The sequence below is a fragment of the Corvus hawaiiensis genome, chromosome 21 (assembly GCF_020740725.1).
Source record: "Corvus hawaiiensis isolate bCorHaw1 chromosome 21, bCorHaw1.pri.cur, whole genome shotgun sequence".
Lineage (NCBI taxonomy): Eukaryota > Metazoa > Chordata > Aves > Passeriformes > Corvidae > Corvus > Corvus hawaiiensis.
Genome location: NC_063233.1, coordinates 9565650 through 9583414, shown reverse-complemented (window position 1 = coordinate 9583414; position 17765 = coordinate 9565650). Strand labels below are relative to the sequence as shown.

The 17765-nt window shown below is 51.4% G+C and overlaps 1 protein-coding gene across 2 annotated transcripts in view; it reads left to right on the top strand.

Annotated features, from left to right (window-relative positions):
* Positions 1 to 5023: 5023 nt before the first annotated feature.
* LOC125336633 (discoidin domain-containing receptor 2-like) overlaps positions 5024 to 17765 on the top strand; it is a 50871-nt gene continuing 38129 nt past the window's right edge. Inside the window, exon 1 of one of the 2 annotated variants that reach the window (XM_048325404.1) lies at positions 5024 to 5067. The gene's annotated coding sequence lies outside the window, so the exon portion shown is untranslated. Of the gene's footprint in view, positions 5068 to 5258; positions 5282 to 17765 lie in introns of those variants that run through there. The other variant, XM_048325407.1, reaches the window with a different exon arrangement.

The window sequence follows — 17765 nt, the reverse complement described above, 5'->3', positions numbered from 1 at the left end:
CCAGGCCGATGTTTGCTGCCCAAGCTCTCAGGAGACCTTCAGGCCTCTCAACAAAGCGAAGCAGGAAAGCCAGGAAGGTGCTGTACCCAGCCCACGTGAGAAAATATTTGCCACGTCAAGAGAAAGACCCAGTCAAGCGGTGGCTGCTCTTCTGTGCTGGCATCATCCTCATCCAGGTGTTAATTGAGGCTCCTGAGCAGGAGAGCCTGGCTGGGGGGCAGAGCCCCGTGAGAAGCTGCTCTGTGCGGCAGCATCCCCAGGAGCTGCCGGGCTCGCACGGAACCGCTCCAGAGAACACGCAGCAATCATTTCCTCCGCAGCTGCGGGGCACCGGGCTCTGGGGCACAGCACGGCTGATGTGCCGCAGCAAGCCCAGAGCCATCCCCACGCCTTCTGCAGGCGCTGCCGGGCCGACTCCTCCCGTGCCGAGCACTGAGCTGGCTCTGAGGAGCTGCCCTGCTCCTGCTCCTGCCCCTGCGCATCGGCCGCCGGAGCACCAGCGGCTGCAGGGGTGGCCTGGGGACTCCTGCACCCCTCCAAGGGGACACCGGGACTCTGGATGGTGACACGGGGCCAGCAGTGGCCAGAAGAAGCGTTGATGAAAGCCCAGCAGCAAGAGCTGGGCAGTTTTTCCTGCTGATTTGTTCGTGACTGTGATGAGAGGCTGTGGTTTCCACGAGCTGTAACAAAAGGCTTGCAGGAATTAGAATCGCCCTCCTGGGCCGGGTTTGTGCTGTGCTGACCTGCTTGTCACTGTTGCGTGACTTGTTTCAGTGCCTGTATTCGCGTGTCGTGTCAGTTCTCAGAAGTTAAACCAAAGTAGCTCAGCTCTCACAGTAACAAGAGGGCAAAGCTCCCCTCGGTAACACTGTAAGAATAAACTGCTGAGACCCGACTTGCACAGCGTGTTTTGCAATTCAGATTTTAAAACGAAGATTTGCTGGCCATCCTGGGGAAATGAAACTGTCCAGGCAGCAAGGATAGTGGGGTGGGAGCCACGGCATGACCCGGGCATTGACATGCTGGTGGTGAGCACTGAGAGAGGTCCATCAACCTGGGGCAGATGCCACGGCTCTAGCTGGGGACATGGGGCACCAGATGAGCCCAGCACTGGGATAACTTCTGGGAGAATGTTGGGAGGTTCCTAAAACTATGGGACACGTTGGGGAAAAGGGTTGATCAAGGGGTGGTTGAACTAGAAATCACCAGGGGTCCTTTCTCACACAGTTCCACCATTTCTGTGTTGGCCAGGGGGTTACTGGGTGGTTCTGTGCATGAAACACGAGATTTCTCCCAGCTGCAGAGCAGTGCAGGTGCAGGTTTTTTGGTGAGAGTGATGATGTGTGGGGGCTGCACAGCAAGGGGCAGCTCGGGGTGGGGCAGCTGCCTCCAGACACGAGCAGGCTGTGGGAGCCAGGAGTGGAGAAATCTGGCTCAGGAGCTGCTTCTGCTCCTCAGAGCTTATTGTAAAGAGGCACTCAGGGCTCCTTGCAGGAAATTCGGACTGCAGGATTTCCAGCGGATGGTATTTTATCTTACTGAGTTCCCGGGGCTGTTTTATCAGACAGCCCCTGAGGCTGGGATTCAGCTGCCCTAATTTAGGCATCCTGAGGAAAGTCTGAGTAAGGCTTCCTGGGATTTTCCCAGCCCAGTCTCCTGGGAAGAGGCTGCCTGGGAAAAGGCACCTGAAACCCCTTCTTCAAGCCATGCCCACGCTCCAGACTCACGTCCCTCACACATCAGGGCTTTTCCCATGAAGTTCATCCCCAAAATACCATGTTATGTCTGTGCCCTCCAGGTCTCCAGTCCAACCATTCACTCTGCAGAACAACTTCAAACTTCTGCCAGGTTGCTCAGAGCCGTGTTCAGCCCAACTTTTAAAATCTCCAAGTGTGGAGACTTCACCGTCTCCTTGGCCAATCTCTTACACTTGCCTGGGGCTTAATTCCAATTAATTCCGTGCCACATGATGACAGAGCTGGTGAGCCTCACACAGCTGTTCACTGGGCAGAGTGTCCCGGAAAGCAGGTGTTTTCTTGGGAACAGCAGTTATTTCCTCAGGTCTGGATAAAACCAGAACTCAGCTGTTTCATAATGACCCACAGCAGCCAGGTGTGACCCAGGGATGGGAGGAAGCCGGGTGACACATGTGGTGATTGCAGAGGAGGGGTGGAAAATCCAAGTGCAGCACTGCAGGCCAAGGCAGAGGGGAACAGGGAGCTGCTGCAGCCCACGGTGAACACAGAGACCTGTTTGCCTCAAGAAAAAAGGAGATGAAACTGAACCTCTACGGGATTTTAGCTGCTTGATTTCTACTGGAAAAAAAAATAACAACCCATGTACAGCCAAGGAACTGGCTGGATTAAGAAGCAGCTGGGATACAACTTCTGTGGGTGAAGATCCAGGATGAGCCCTTCAGAGGGGTAAGTAGGGGAGGACACACAAACACAAGGAATAACTGATCGTGAAGTTTTGTAAAATTCAGGAATTATAAATTCTGTTGGAAATAGAAAGAACTTTTAACAATGGTGTTGGTGTTGACATCTCTCAGAGTCAAAGGAAAGCAAGGTCTTCCCCCAAGCCCAGCACATCCGGAGGCATCACGAGAGGGCAGCAGAGACAGGAGCTGAGCAGGACACACAAGGAGTGGCCTGCAGTGCTCCAGACACCAAGTCTGAAATCGCCATGGCGCAGGTACAGGGCATTGCTGAGGATGCTGCCAGTAGGAAACCAGAATCTGTCAAAATAAACGAGCGTGCTGGGGCATAACCCAGCAGAGCAGACACAGATGCCTTGAACAGAACATCCCCCATGCCTGAGTCCTGTAAGTGGGAGGTTTTATTGTTCCTACAGCGTGAGATGGCGAGCTGAGGTAAAGGCAGGGGCTGTTCTGGCAGATTGTCATTATTCATGACCACATTTCTGAGCCAGCAGTGTCCCCAGGAGTGGATTAATTTGGTACTAAAGGTGTGTCCTGGTGTGTCCTAGTGTGTCCTATAGGACCAGGCATACCGGGAGATCCTAATATCTACTTAGACTGGATTCCAGGAAAAATTTTTTCTTCTCTGAAAGGATGGTCAGGGATTTGAACAGGCTGCCCAGAGAAATGGTGATGTCACCATCCCTGGAACGGTTATAAAAACGAGTAGGTGTGGCACTTGGGGACATAGTTTAGTGGTGAACACAGTGATGCTGGGTTAATGGTTGATCTTGAAGGGCTTTTCCACCCTTAATGATTGTATGATTCTATGCAGCCCTCCAAAGATGCTCCTAAAGGGGTACCTTGCTCCATATTTCCCTAATCCTACAGCATGAACACTTGACTGCCTCCATGCCCATCCAGACTGGACCTGCAGCTGCTCAGTACTTTTTCCCAGGGAGATGTAAGAAGATCTTTCACACCCTCACTAGCAGAGAGAGCTCTGTGGCAGCTTTTTGACTCTCCACCAAATATAGGAGCCGGCCCCGCTTCCCCTCCTGCGACACAAGGGCACCAGAGCTGCACCCTGCAGAGGCGTGCCGTGGGAATTATAAACACAGCTGCTTTCTTCAGGCATGTTATTCACCCCCTGGCTCACTCTCCGTTGGACTGATGATGTCTCAGGAGCGTAATGGGGAACATATTGAAGTGCTTTTTCATTGCTTTGCCTCACCTAGATATTGTGTGCTGCTCTACTCCATTGCACAACTGGCTGTCTGAGAAAGGGGAGGCTGAAAATGCTGCTGTAAATAAGACTTAGAAAGGAGACAAAAGCCAGGGAAAATGCTAAGAATGCAGTAAATCAATGAGCAATCTAGTGAAGACATTGCAGAGTCTGTACCTCTCTTTGCCTCATAGCAACAGAGAGCCACTTAGCAGAGCTAAAAGCCGTGATACCGAAAACTGGTTTGTGTACACTTCAATAGCAAAAAAGGAGTTAAAATTATTTGTGAGAGACAGAAAGTTTGGTTGTTATGACCACAGGATTACCTAAACACCCAGTATTTCTGCTTTCTGGAGCAAAGCAATGTCCTTCACCGTTATCTGCTCTTAAACTGTACCTTCAAAAAGTGAGGCATATGGGGGGCATGGCTCAGCCCAGAGGCACCTGGGACACAGCAGGGTCCTCAGAAACACGGGGACACAGAGAGACCACGAGGCAGATGGGGACACGGAGGGATGTGAGGTACATGGGAACACAGGGACATGTTTCAGCTCCAAGGCATATGGGGGCACGGCTCCTCAAGCATCCCTGAGGCACACGGGGAGATGGAATCATCAGAGTTGGAAAAGACCTTCAAGCTCATCCCATCCAAATGCCCAGCCAGCACTACCACCATAACCCCATAACCACTAAAGCACATCACCCGGCTCACATGGAGGGACCGTGAGGCGCGGGGGAACACGGTTCAGCCCTGAGGCACAGGGGATGCAGAGTGACTGTGAGGCACGGGGGGACATGGAGCGACACAGGGGGACATGGAGGCACACAGGGGGACATGGAAGAGCTGGGAGGCACAGGGGGACATGGAGTGACACAGGGGGACAGGGAAGATCTGGGAGGCACAGGGGGACATGGAGGCACACAGGGGGACATGGAAGAGCTGGGAGGCACAGGGGGACATGGAGGCACACAGGGGGACAGGGAAGAGCTGGGAGGCACGGGGGGACACAGCCGTCCCACAAGGTGCGCAAGGGCATGAGTGCACAGCCCTGACGCGCGGGAGATGTGGCGAGACTCGGATGCACAAGGGACATGGATACAGAGCCGCGGCGCCCGGGGGACATTAAAGGACTCTGACGCACCAGGGACACGCACGGTGCACAGCCCTGGAGCTCAGGGACACGAAGGGACTGGGATGCGCAGGGCACACGGGTGCACAGCCCCGGCGCTCAGGGCGCACACGGGAGCCCGGCCCGGCCCCGCCGCGCTCCCGCCCCGCTGTCCCGTTGCCGTAGCGACGCCTCCCGGCGGCCCCGGCCCGGCGCGGCCGCTTTAAGAGCGCGGCGCCCGCGGCCGCCCCCGCCCGCCCGCCCGCCGGAAGGGGCCGCGAGCCCGCGCCGCCGCCGCGCCCGGCCTGCCTCAGGTAAGCGCCGGGGCTGCCCCGCCCGCCCGCCGCCTCTGCCCGGCTCCCCGGGGCCCGCCGGGACGGGACGGGACGGAGGAGGCGCGGCCGCCGCGGTCCCGCCGCGGGAGGAGCGCGGGGCCGCCCCCGGGGCGCCGCTTGCCGAACCCCCCCCCCCCCCGCCCCCGGGGCTCCCGGTGTCCCGAGGGTATCGCGGACCCGCACCCGAGGCTCGGTGGGTGCCGGGGCCGTGTCCCCGCTGGGCCGGGGAGGGGCCGGGCCGGGGTCCTCGGGGTGCCCCGGGCTGTGCGCGGCCGTGCCGGGCTCGGTCCCCGCGGAGCCCCCAAAGCTGTGGGAGCGCTGCCCGGGACCGCGCGGTGCTCGGGGCAGGGACGCGCCCGGGAGCCCCGCGAAGCGAGCGCCGGGGCTTTGTTCGGCCTCTCCGCCCCGCCGGGAGCGGCCCCGTGCCCGCCCGGGGCTTCCCGCCGGGGTTCGTGTCCCCCGCGGGTCCCCGTGCCCCGCTCCGGCCCTTCCCGCGGGGGTTTTTGGTTCCCGCAGCCGGACCCGCGCCCGGGCCGGTCCTGCTGCCCCACCAGCGACTGCTGGGGCTGTGCGAGGTGGGAGAGAAGCGCCGGTGCGGAGCTGCCGGGTTTGTTCCGCTCAGGTCCCGGGATCTGGTTCTTCCTCGCAAGTTTGATAGTAGGGTACTCGTGCTGCCCCATGGCTCATTTGCCTGGGGTTTTCTTCTCCTTGTGAAGAAAAGAGCTTTCAATTTCTTTTTTTCCTTAAGCCGACCTTTGTGGGAAAACTTTGCTTTTAAGCTTTTATTGTAGATTTTTTTGGTTTATGCCATTGCTTGTTCGTTGGTGTGTTTCCCCATCTTTTTTTTTGTGTTGGATGCACTGTTCCTTTGGCTGCTCTGCCTTCTAAATGCTCTTTAATGGAGAGGTGGGATTGGGAATAGATAAAATATGAGAATCTGGCTCTGTTTTGTGTCAGTTTCTTTAATTGAAATGTTGTAAGCCAAAGGGGAAAGAAAAGAAAAAGTGATCAAGTGGAGCTCAGGGCACTTTGCTTTGTTGGAGGCAGAGAGGAAAAACTTATGAGGGAACGAATGAGATTTTGTTTCACTTCTCTTCTTTTGAGGCTGAAAGATAAATGAGCATTTTGAAATGCTTTGGTTTGAAATGCCGAGCTCTTCATTTTCTCTTCAGCTGACTCCATTAAAAAAAAAAAATCTTTTAAAAAAATGTAGAAGAGCAGTTCTGCAGTTGTGGAGCCAGCAGCAGTGGTGTGTGTGGGCAGAGAGGCCTTGCTGCTCTTCCATCAGCCGTTCCTGCCTTGTCTCTGTGGACTATAAAATTAGAAAGGCTCCGATGTCCATTCAGTCTGATGTCTGGGTAATGTGGGCTGTGGAAATCAAGAGGAGCTCTCTGTGAATTAGCTGCTGTGCTGCTCGTGGCTTGCTCAGCCTGTGGGTTCTGGCCTCTGGTGTATAATTAGGAAAGTAATTGTATTTTAAGAACCCTTAAATCTATTATCCAGGTGTGTGCTTGTCCCCTGGGCAGGTGTCAGGTGGTGTGAGCTTTCTTTTGCTGTGAGCAAATGATCTCTATCCTTCTGATGCTCACAGGCTGCAGTCTGACATTTGCAGCATCTTAGAACCACTGAATAGCTTGAGTTGGAAAGGATCTTTAAAGCTCTTTTAGTCCAACTCTCCTGCAGTGAGTGGGGATATCTTCAACTATCCCAGGTTGCTCTAAGCCCCATCCACCCTGCCTTGGACAGTTCCAGGGGTGGAGCAGCCACAGCTTCTCTGGGCACCCTGTGCCAGGGCCTCCCCACCCTCATTAAAAAAAACCCCCTGCTTGCTCATATCTAATCTACATCTCCCCTCTTTTAGTTTAGAAGCTTTGCCCCTTGTCCCACTTAACCTAAAAACTTTAAAACTTCCAAGAGCGAGACCCTGAGGCTCCCTGTCCTTTTCCTTCACTGGAAATGGCCCAGGTCAGCTCCTCCTCCCCCTGAGCTGTCTCCTTGCCTTTCCTAGGAGTTTTTGTCTTTCCAGTTCCAGTCAGTGTCCAGGAAGGCTTTTATTTGTCGCATCTTTTCTGAATTTGCTTGATGTGCACATTGAGCAGCCCGGCCATGGAGAGCACAGGTCTGTGGTGAGGGACGGAGAGCCAAGAACAACTCCAACTGGCTGTAATTGAAAACTGTCAGCTTTGCAGCAAAAGAGGATGTTCAAAGCATGTGGCTTGGGGTAGCTCCTCGGATAACGCTGAGTGGAGAATTGGATCTTCAGTTCTAAAGAAAGTCAGGATGTCCAAATCCTGGGGAGTTCTGTTGGCTAGAGCACGAAGGTGAGATGGCAGTAGGGCCATGCATGGCTTTCCTTCAGAGGTGCTGCTTGGTGCTGTCGTTCTGCACCATCTGCTGTGGTTGCTGTCGCTCTGGAGATGTCCTAAAGTGACTTAGAGCAGCTGAAATATCCCAGTCACGGTGTTTTGGAGTAGTCTGCTTGTTCCAGGTTTCTTGCCCTTCCCTTCAAGGTGGCTGTTCCCTGGGGGCTTTTGGGTGCAGTGGTCTGTGCCCTGGAGGGACCAGCAGAAGGTTTTTAGGTGACCAGCAGAAGGTTTTTGGGTGACAAGTCCAAGAGGAAATCAGTGTGCCCAGCCAGGCTCTAGGTGCTTTGGGAAACTCTTGGCTGGGCTGAGACAACATGGGGCAGGTGGGGGCATGGAAGAAGCCTGGGCATTCAGGAGGAGATTGGAATTTGGGAGAGAGGCAGTGCTAACAGGAAGCAAACGCTCACTGTAGCAGTAAACAGCACAGAGTAGCTGCTTCTGCCCAGTGTGGGTGAACTTCATGCAGTTTCTCGATGAGCTGGTGGGCAAAATTCACTGTTTCATTCCCTGATGTGCTGCCATCCTCCTGGGCTGTTGTATCTGCTGGTGTTTGCCAGACATTGCCTAAACTGCTCTTAAACTGCAGCTGTTTTTGCAGGTTCCCAGTTACTGCACAGTTGTTCTTACTGTGTTTATTTTAGTGGTTATAAACTGATTTTTAAAAAGGACTTGGAACTTGAGCTGGAAAGTCTCCTTTTTCTTCTTCTTTCATGATTTGGTTGAGAAGCTGCATCAGAGGAGCCAGCAGCTGAGCCCTTCAATACTGCCCCCCTCCCTTTAGACTTTGAATTTTCTGAGCTGTGGTTTTCCAGGAATTTGGGGGCAGTTGTCCTGTACCTTGATTTTAGCAGTGGACATCATTTTGGGGGTGGGGTGAGGGGGGTGTCTGCTCTTAATCTGGTAAAATTAAGAATTTGGCTGGGGACTAAAAAGCTCGAAGGAGACTTTTTTTTTTTCCCCTCATAACATTTTGTTTAGCCTGAATGTTTGCAGTCAGAGCTATGTGTTTCTTAAAGACACAGAAAGCATAAAGCTTTTTTAAGGCAGTTATTTCAAACAATGTCATCTGGAGCTAGAAGGTGCCACCACTGACCAAAAAAGTTGCAGCATGACTGTGATCCTGCGTTGTCCAGGGCAAAGTCCCTCACCCTGATTTGCACCCTGGCTTCAACAGCTACGGCCTGAAGAGTTCGTAGTCCTTAAATAAAAGTAACTTTTGTGAAAAAGTTACTTAACTTATATAAAGTAGCTTTTGTAAGGGAGAGCCCGGCGTGATTAAAACTTCTTTCTGCCTCTGCTCTCAGGATAGTAAATGTGTGTCGCCTGATCTTTGCTGCCTTCTGTTTGTTTCAGAACAGTTACTTCTGCAAGTTGAGCTGAAAATAGGTGCTGGAAGTGGTGAATAATCACTTCACTGGGAATAATCCACAGTTGGGAAGAGCCAAGGGCTCAGTCCTCCAGATCTCCTTTGTTAGAGACAGGCTGGCTTTTTTCCCCCCCTCCCTCCTGTGTTCTGTGCTGAACATTAAACAGTGATTTCTATGCAAGAATTTTAAGGAAAGTCTTTCAAAGCACTTGAATGACCAACGAGGGGCAGCTGGGAAAGGGTTGCCTGGGAGATGCTGCTGGGAGCAGCTGAGGCAGGGTGTGACAGCATGGGAGGAAGTGAAGGAGGCAGGATGCTGCTCTGATCTTCCCTCCCTCCCTGCTGAGTGCAAGAGTGGTGGTCCTGCTTCTGGGAGCTCAGGGGATGCAAATGTGACCGAGTGTGTGAGCACAGGACTCCACACTGCTCGTTCTGCTCACCACAGAGCCTTGGGCAGCCGAACTGGGAGTGCAACCTGGGAATCAAATGCTGCACTTCGTTCTGCGCTCTGCAGCGCTGCTTCCCCACTGCGGGAAAACCCACAGGGTTTTCACTGGGGACTAAAAGGTGTTGCCTTCAGGGGATGCTGTAGCACAGGGAGGAGCGTAGGGCTCCTGGATGCTCCTGCAGCATCACCAGAAGCTCAGGTAAAATTCTGTTAGGTCACTTTGAGCAATCTCAGGACAACTGGCACTCCAGGGAGTTTATTTGCTTGTTCCCTTACTCCTCCTCAAAGCTCCTACTGTACTGGTTATTCCTGTCTTCTGTGCATGTCTGGGGTCCACGTGAGAATTGTGAGGAAATGCTGAAATGCACATCCAGAAATTAAGAGACTATTCTGTTTTACACATTGAGATGATCACTGTTGCATGTTTAAAGAATTGCTTTTCTGGATGCTGCTCAGCTTGCAGCTCTGAGTTTGTCCTTGCACTCTTTTAGTGCCTGCTTGAGATGAATTTTGCTTGAAAATGTGTGTTCTCAGGCTGTGGAGAATGCAAATAGGATGCTGCAGTTAGGTGTTGGCAAAGTGTCCTGTCTGGAGTTGTGTGGGAGGAGAAATGGTTTCTTGGTTGTGTGACCCCAATGGGGAGAAGAGCAGCTGGGGTTTAACAAAGTGGTTAAAATTATATAGGCCCCCAAATCCTCCAGAGACATCTCTCCTTTCCTAGAAGCTTCCTTTAACAAGCTGATTTCTCAGGCTGATTGCTTGCAGATGAGATCATGCAGTGTGTTTTGCAGGGAAAGAATCTGAACTTCGACTGGTGAGCCAGAAAGTTTTAACACGCAAGTCACATGCCCGGTGTCCTCATGGCACACACAAAACCCCAGAGGCTGCGACAAGGCTGAGCTCAGGGTGGCTTTGTGCTCCAACAGGAGCTTTCTGAGCACACAGAATAGCCAGGGATGCTCTCAAGTGCTGGGTCCTGTTGCTTGGACAGCAACGGGAGACGATGGCAAGGAAGTATTTCATCTTTCCTGAGCTCTGTTTCTCTCTTTAGTGTGTGTGGGGTTGGGATAAGCCCAAGCGAGGGAAGGCTCTCATCTGCCTTAATTCCGCAGACGTTTTTCTGCTGGCTTCAGCAAAGGAATTTATGTAGAATTGATGGTGTTTTTTCTGTTAATGCATGAGAACATTCTGAACAGGGAAGGCTTGATGGTAATGTTCTGCTGCACAGGATCCCAGCAAACTCTGGTCTTGCTCTCAAAACGGATGCTGGTTTCCATTTCTCTTGATGGCAGCTGGGTTACTCTTCCAAAATAATCACAGCCATTGTTTGAGAGTGTTGAAAATTAAGCAAAGCTGTCCTGAGGTGATGTTGGGTGGTGTTCCCATCACAGGGAACTTTTGTTGCCAATAGCTTTAAAGTACAACCTGTTCTCACAGGCAAGGTAGGAAGGCACCTTTCTGATGCCAGAGCCTCTTTGTGCCTAAAACCCCTTCTTGCCAATCAAGAAGGCATTAATTATGCAAACATGCATTGGGGGTGGGTGGAGTTTTTATTGGCTGTGGAAATAGGAGCCAAAGAGCCAGTTGATCCCAATCTCTCTTTAAAAAAAATTAACAATGGAGTCAGACTGGGAGAGGAAAGTTTCAAATCCCAAACTTTAAATCTATCAACGTTTTATGCAACTTGAAGACAGGAATGCATAAGGCAAGATGTGTTAAAACCTCCTACTACTCCACAGCCATGTTGTGCCTGTAGTCTCCTTCTCTGGGTCACTCCTGTGAGCTGTCTTTTTGAAACAAATAATTGAAAGTAAAATTTACAGATCAGCACAGGCTTTTTTTCCTGTCACCTAAGCATGTTTGTTCCATGGGAGATTATCAGAAACTTCTTCCAACGTTTAATTTCACACAGGTATTTTACACAGGTGTAAAGGCAAGCATGTGAAAGTGGAAAACTCCTGTATGCAGGTTATCAATCTTCATTTGGCTTCCTTGAGAGTGTGTACTAATGGAAGTACTACATACGTGAAAAACCTGCTTTTTATGTCGTATTATTGGATATAAATATTATTTATGTACATATAATATTATTTATGTACATATAATATTATTTATATTGTTATTTTACATAAAATAATTGTGAACACAAGTTGCTTTGGTTCCATGCACTTACTGGCTCATAATCCCTTCTTTTGATGGAAAGGACTGGTAGAACACTTGTTGCTCTGATGGATGGCAGTGAGGTTGTATATGTTTTGTAGCAGCTCAGCCATTTCACTCTTCACTCTGCTCCTAGATGGGATCCTGCTGGGTCTGCCCACCTGGAGCCTGGCTGATGGTCAGCCTAGACCTGGCAGGGTGCACGTGGGAGATGATGGTCTGTACTCTGCCTAAACCTTGTTTTGTCCATGAAGCTTTAAGTGTGGAGCTGTCAGAACCCCAGCCCACTCAGAGCTAATGCTTGCAGAATGCATGACCAAGGAATTAAACTGGGTGGAGTCATTCCAAAATTTGGATTTGGGGCCTGTCTGCTCCTAATGCAGCAGCTTTGGGTGTTTGCTTGGAAGTGCTCCCAGCATGGATGATGCTCTCTTGACCTGATCTGACTTTTCTTTCTTGATGCTTGGGTGCTGTGCCCAAATCTGTCTGCAGAGCTCTGCAGTGCAGAACTCCGGTGCGTAATGAACCTGAAACAAGTCAGCTCCTGTCAGAGGATGGCACGGAGATGATCAGCTCCTGTGTGCCCTGGGGGAGGGAGGAGGGACAGACAAACTGCGTAAACAGTTGTGTTTCTTCCCCAGGACTGTCCTGTGTCCTGAGGCTGCCAGCTGCAGTTCGGAGGCCAGAGGAGTAGGGCGGGGTATTTTCTTCCAACCAGACGAATTTGTGCTGTGAAAATGAGGCGTTAGTTCAGTTTCTCTGGGAATAGCATTTAAGGTGTTAAAACGTCCCACCCATCAGTAAGGAAGAGCTGCTCAAGAACAAGCAAATACAGAGATGGAGCCTGCAGAGCACTCTGCCTTTGCAGCTCTTCTTTTTCCTTGAAGAATGAGTCTGGGCATGTTTTTGTTACGTTTATCATTTGGTTGTGGTGTCAGTCATTTGTGTTTTCCTCTCATGGAGAGCTAAACTAGCCAAGTGTCAGGTTTTGTTGTCCATCTCGATTACTGTTATGTTGTTTCACTTGTGCTTGTTTGTTTCTGCCTGTCAAAAGGTAAAAAAAGGAAAAAAAAAATTAAATACAGTAGCAGAAATAGCTGGAGTATCAGTATTCTCCAATAGGAAGATGTCAGCCTATAGTGAGTGCTTTTCACAGAGCTCAGCCTGTTTCTGCTGCTCCTGACAAGCTGTCATATCTTCATGCTGGGTAATGTGATCTTCCAGGAATGTTTATCTTTCATTTCTGCATTTGTGGTGGAGCTGAGCTGGGGGTGCTGGGAATGTGCCTTCAGTGCCCTGTTGTTGTTTGGGATGAGACGCTGCCCCTGTGCTGCTGAAGGGAACAAACCAGACCAGCAGAGCTGCCATGCAGAGCTCCCTCACTTTCCTCTGGATGAGGGTCCCAACGCTGTGAATTCGTCCTGTGGACTTTTGGTTCTTAAGTGCACGTGTTTTGAGTTTCTCTGGGTTGTGATGGATATTATTCTAGTAACTTCCCAAAGTGTCCTTCCTCTTTCCATCAGTTTGATGCCCTCTGCCTGCATACTTGGCTAGCACCAATCTTATATTTTCTTTTATGTTTTGGGGCAAGGGTTTACTCTGATAAAATGAGGTTTTCTGGCCAGTGTCATCAGTGGATACCGTGGGTCAGTCCTGGCAACACCATGGATGGACATCTGGAGGGAACAGCAGCGATGGCAGTTTCTCTGGTGACCAACAACTCCCTTTCATCTCGGTGCCAGCAGCTGCTTCCCCATCACCCTCCAGACAGCACCTCATGTAGCCTCTCTGCCTTCTTCCCAAGGGCTGAACCCACCAGTGGTTAGTGTAGTTCGGTCTCTGCTACGGCATTTTTTGGCCTTCTCCCAGCACTGGAAGGACACCAAATAGCAGCAGTAATGCTGAGACCTCCCTAGAGTAAAGACTTATAGTGGGAAATGAATTTTCTAGTTCCTTCTAATGTCTTGAGAGCTATTGCCTGTCTGGTTTTTAACCTGTATTCTTGGATTATTGCAGGCTATTGTATTTGAATGCATAGCTGAAGTTAAATTGCCGAAAAGCAATCTCTTCTGGTGGGTGTTAATTTGTGCAAGGACAGTGTGACGCAGTGTGCTGACCCTGATTGAGACCCGTGCAATGCAACAAGGCTCAGATCCTGGCACTCCAGTACTCCTGCCAGTACAGAATTAGCCCTCATTGTGTCAGTGCTGACATCTCTGCTAACCAAGCTTTTAATATTATCTAGGAGGCTCTCTCCAGAGAAACCTGATGCATGTCTTCCTTGTTGGCAATAATTACTCTGCCTCTTCTCGTTTGCTGCCACAGAATGATGGAAGCACCAGTTGAAAGGATATCTGGAGGTCTCTGGCCTGACCTCCTGCTTGAAGTGGGGCTGTCTCCAGCATGTGAGTGATCACCTCAGCCATGGCTTTGTCTGGCCAAGTCTTGAACACACCGGGGATGGAACGGGGTCTCACACCAGATCAGCTTTTGTTTGCTTTTGCTTGGGAGTTATACCTAGTGAACCGCCTTGGAGAGTGGGTTATGCATTTAGGTTGGAATGACCTCATCCTGCAGGTTTGAAAACATCTGAGTGAGCTGTTGGGAAATGTCCCAGTAGGGTTAGTATAATGTGTAATGGATCAAAATCCTTCTGTCTTTTCCGTGCTAACATGGGAAACATGAGCAGACCCTCGTGCTGTTTCTGCAGGAAAAGGCAGGGATCCTGTTAGGTGGTTTTCTCATGTTTGCATGGGGAATTGCAGGTGAAACAGTGCCTGCAGGACATGTCCTGTTGCTGCAATGAGCTCATGGGTGTTTACCCATGGGGGTTAGCCATGGTGTTTGTCAGGAGGCACAGGATGAGCACCCCTGAGCATCCTTCGCCCCAAGGTCAAGTGTGGGACTGATGCTGCCCAGACTGAGGCCACACATGCACAAGGCACACAGTTGCCTTTTATCCATCCTCCTCAGCCCCTCACCGTGGGTTTTCCCCAGAGACTGCTGCATGTATTTCAGAAAAACTCCCAGGCCATGAGATGAGTGTGTGCACATCTGAGTTGCCCATCACGGTCCTGTGTGTTGAAGGGAGCAGAACAGCTCTCTACATCTGAGGAGTAGACTTGCCTTCTGACATGCCACGAGCTTCTGGACACAGTGGGTGTCCAGGGATGGCACGTAGTCAGGCCAGACCAGAGGCCTGCTGCTATGTCTGGGCTGGATTTCTTCAGACAGAACTGTGGATTGCAACACCCTCGTGCTTGCTCCAGCCAGGAAGCCTTGCTTGGAAGGGAAATGGCTGAGATGGAAAGAGCTGCTGAGGTGGAAGCTTCCCTAGCCAAGGCCTCTTTGCTAGACTTGACTCTGGATCCCTGGACTGTGCATCCTCTAGTGCAACAGGGAGATTCAGGAATTATGTGAATGCTTCATGGACACTGAAAAGGAGAGCTCCTGTGGTCTGGTCCTGATTTTGGCACTGCCATCTGCTCTGGAGATTCATGTTGTGTTCCTGTTAGAGTGTAAACCAGGTTTTGTGTAGAATGAATCTGATGCTGTGGAGCGAGCAGCAGTGTCCTTGGGTGGATTACAAATTCTGCATCCTGCACATCTGAACTGCTCCTGCCTTTTGTTTCCATGCCAGAAAGGGCAGCCAAAAGGGATGGGAGCATGGGCTTCTGCATGCTCTGGTTATTTGAAGATGGAGGGTCCTTGCTGAGGAATCACAGAAATGTGGGGATCACTGTTGTCAGCTGCTCTCCATGTGCTCGCTCTGGTCCGAAGTGCAGAGGTCAGGTTTGGGGTTGTATGGCCAGAGGGTCCTGGAGCAGCAGCTGTAAAGGGCTTCAGGGGTGTCAGCCGCAGGCTGACATTGGCTGACAGCTCTTTTGTTACCACCAGTTTCTCCGTGCACCGCTTACTTTTGCAGAGGTCTGTCTTTTTGTGCCACAGGGGGAGCAGCTGCAGTGGCGTTGCTGCCACAAGCTGAGCTCTGCCATTCCATGGTTCAGTTGGGTTGGTGTCCCTTGCTGGGAAAAATCACATGGCTGGTGCCGAATCTCTTTTCCCTCATGCTGTTCCTCCTTGATGAAGGTTATAGCCACTGCTTATGGTTTGCTCTGGTTTTCTCCTGTTGTTTTCCATGTGTCTGCAATAAAATCTCTGGTGAAGGATGCTGATTAGCTTTTCTCTGAGCTGGATGTTGAATCACTACTCAGACATTGGTCTCTTCAGATCCCTACAGCTTGTAGATGTGATATGCCAACATAGATTTATCTGGGAAACGTCTGGGAGAGAGGAACAGATATGGGGAGGTATCACTGTGGGAGGTTCAGCAGGACTTTGTCACCAGCAGCCCCAGGACCCGAGTAGCTCTGCTTGTCAGAACTCCTTACAACATCTCCTTGCTCCGAACTTCTGACAGGGCTGATGGGCAGACGGAGCTGCCTGCTGCCGTGGTGGGGGAGGAACACGTGAAGGAGAATGCTAGATACTGCCTAGTGCTTCAAGAAGAAAGGCTGGCTTTGAAAGAGGCCTTGTACATGCTGGATATACCATCTGCTTCCAGGGATTAGGGGTCAAAACCCCAGAGCAGAGGTTTTCTGGTTTGTGGGAGCTGAGCCCTTCCTTGATGTGGCAGTGATCCTCATCTGCAGCAGGACACCAGAGGATGCTTGGCTCAACATGCAGACAAGAGAAAGGCTGGAGATGTGTGCTTGGGCTGGTTCTGGTGTCCAGGGACAGGGAGGGATGTCTGTTTGCAGATAATGGTTTTCTCTGCCCCTTCCTCGCTGTTACATCAGCGAAGATGGCCAGGGAGAGTGTTTACAAGTGTGTCCTTGCTGAGCACTGCTCTGTGCCAGCAGCTCAGTCCTCATGGATGACGTGTTCTCTGGGCCTTTGTCGTTGCAGCAACAAAAGCTGAGCTGAGCTCACTGCCCTGGGTCTGACCTGGGGTTACAGCTCTTCACCCTCATCACCACTTTTGAGGCAGCCCATGATGGGGACCCTGCTGCTTAAACACAGGGCAAATGGGAGGCTGCTCCTGTTTGGATCTTTCCTGGTAACCTTAAAGCTCTGAGAGGGATTTCTGGAGCTGGGGAAGAGTCATTGTTCCTCCATTGCCACCTCCCCAGCCATTCTGATTCCTCGGAGAGGGAGCTGTGGTGGCACAGGGGTGCTGAGGACTCTGCTCCCATGTCCCAGCAGGACAGGGCTTTGCTGAGCAGCTGCCTGCGTGCCCAGAAACAAGGAGATTGGTGCAGCTGCAGAATTGTATCAGCTGGGGACATGAGGATGTATCTGTCCCATGGCTGACCACAGGCTGTGCTGGTGATTTGGGAAGTGACTGAGAGGCAAAGGAGAAGTTCTGCTCTGATACTTGCCCCCTTGAGGACTCTGATCACTTCCCTTCAGAGCAGGAAAAGCTTCCTTGGCACTTGAGTGGGGGGAATGTGGTGGAAGGTAAGTACTCCCCTTGTTTTACACCTCTTGCGAAGGGTGTGTCCCACATCAGGTGTCTGTAATGTCACCACATGCACTGTCTTGTAATCTCTGAGCCTTCTATTGCCCTGCAGAACAGCTCTAGTCAGCTCCTGGTACGTGGAGATGGCTTGTCAGTATTTCTTGGAAGATGTCACATCTCAAACTTGCCCTCCTCATCATGCTGAGCTCTGCCCCACTTCCCTCTTTTCCCAGGTCTGTGGCTGGAAGTGGATTTCTTTGCAGTGATTCCAGCAGAGCTAGGCTGAGCAGATGTTTCATGGGGTAGTGGGAGTGAACATGCTCACACTGGGTAAAGACAGGACAGGGCTGCAGGGTGTAAACAGAGCACTTTTACAGCAGCCTTCTGTGTTCCATCAAAAGTTCCTGGAAAGGTAAAGGCAGGAGATGGCTTTCACCACCTCTCACGGAAAGAATAAAAAGCTTTAACATTGTGCAGGTCCAGCCTCCTTAGTGGGGCTGTCCTGTGTTCCTCAACTGTGTCTGTGTTTAGCCCAAGGCCACTCAGGGATGTCCTGGTCCTGTGTGACATGAGATGTTGGTGCCCACAGGATCACCAGCTCCTGCTGGAGCCTTCCTGGGAAAAGGCAGGTGGAGGTTCTGCCATAGCATAGGAGGCAAGGAGTGTAAGGCCCATGGAGCAGAGCCCCTGGGGAGGAACAGGAGGGTTTGTGGACCTGTGCTGCTGCTGCTGCAGGAAACACCAGCCAGAAGGAGCTCTTGGGTGCTGTTTCATGATGTTTCTTATTCTTACTTGGATGTGTGTTCCCATCTCACTCTTGGTAACTGGGGCAGTTCTCTGGTCACAGGTCTGGTGCAGGTCCCTTCCACAGTGGGA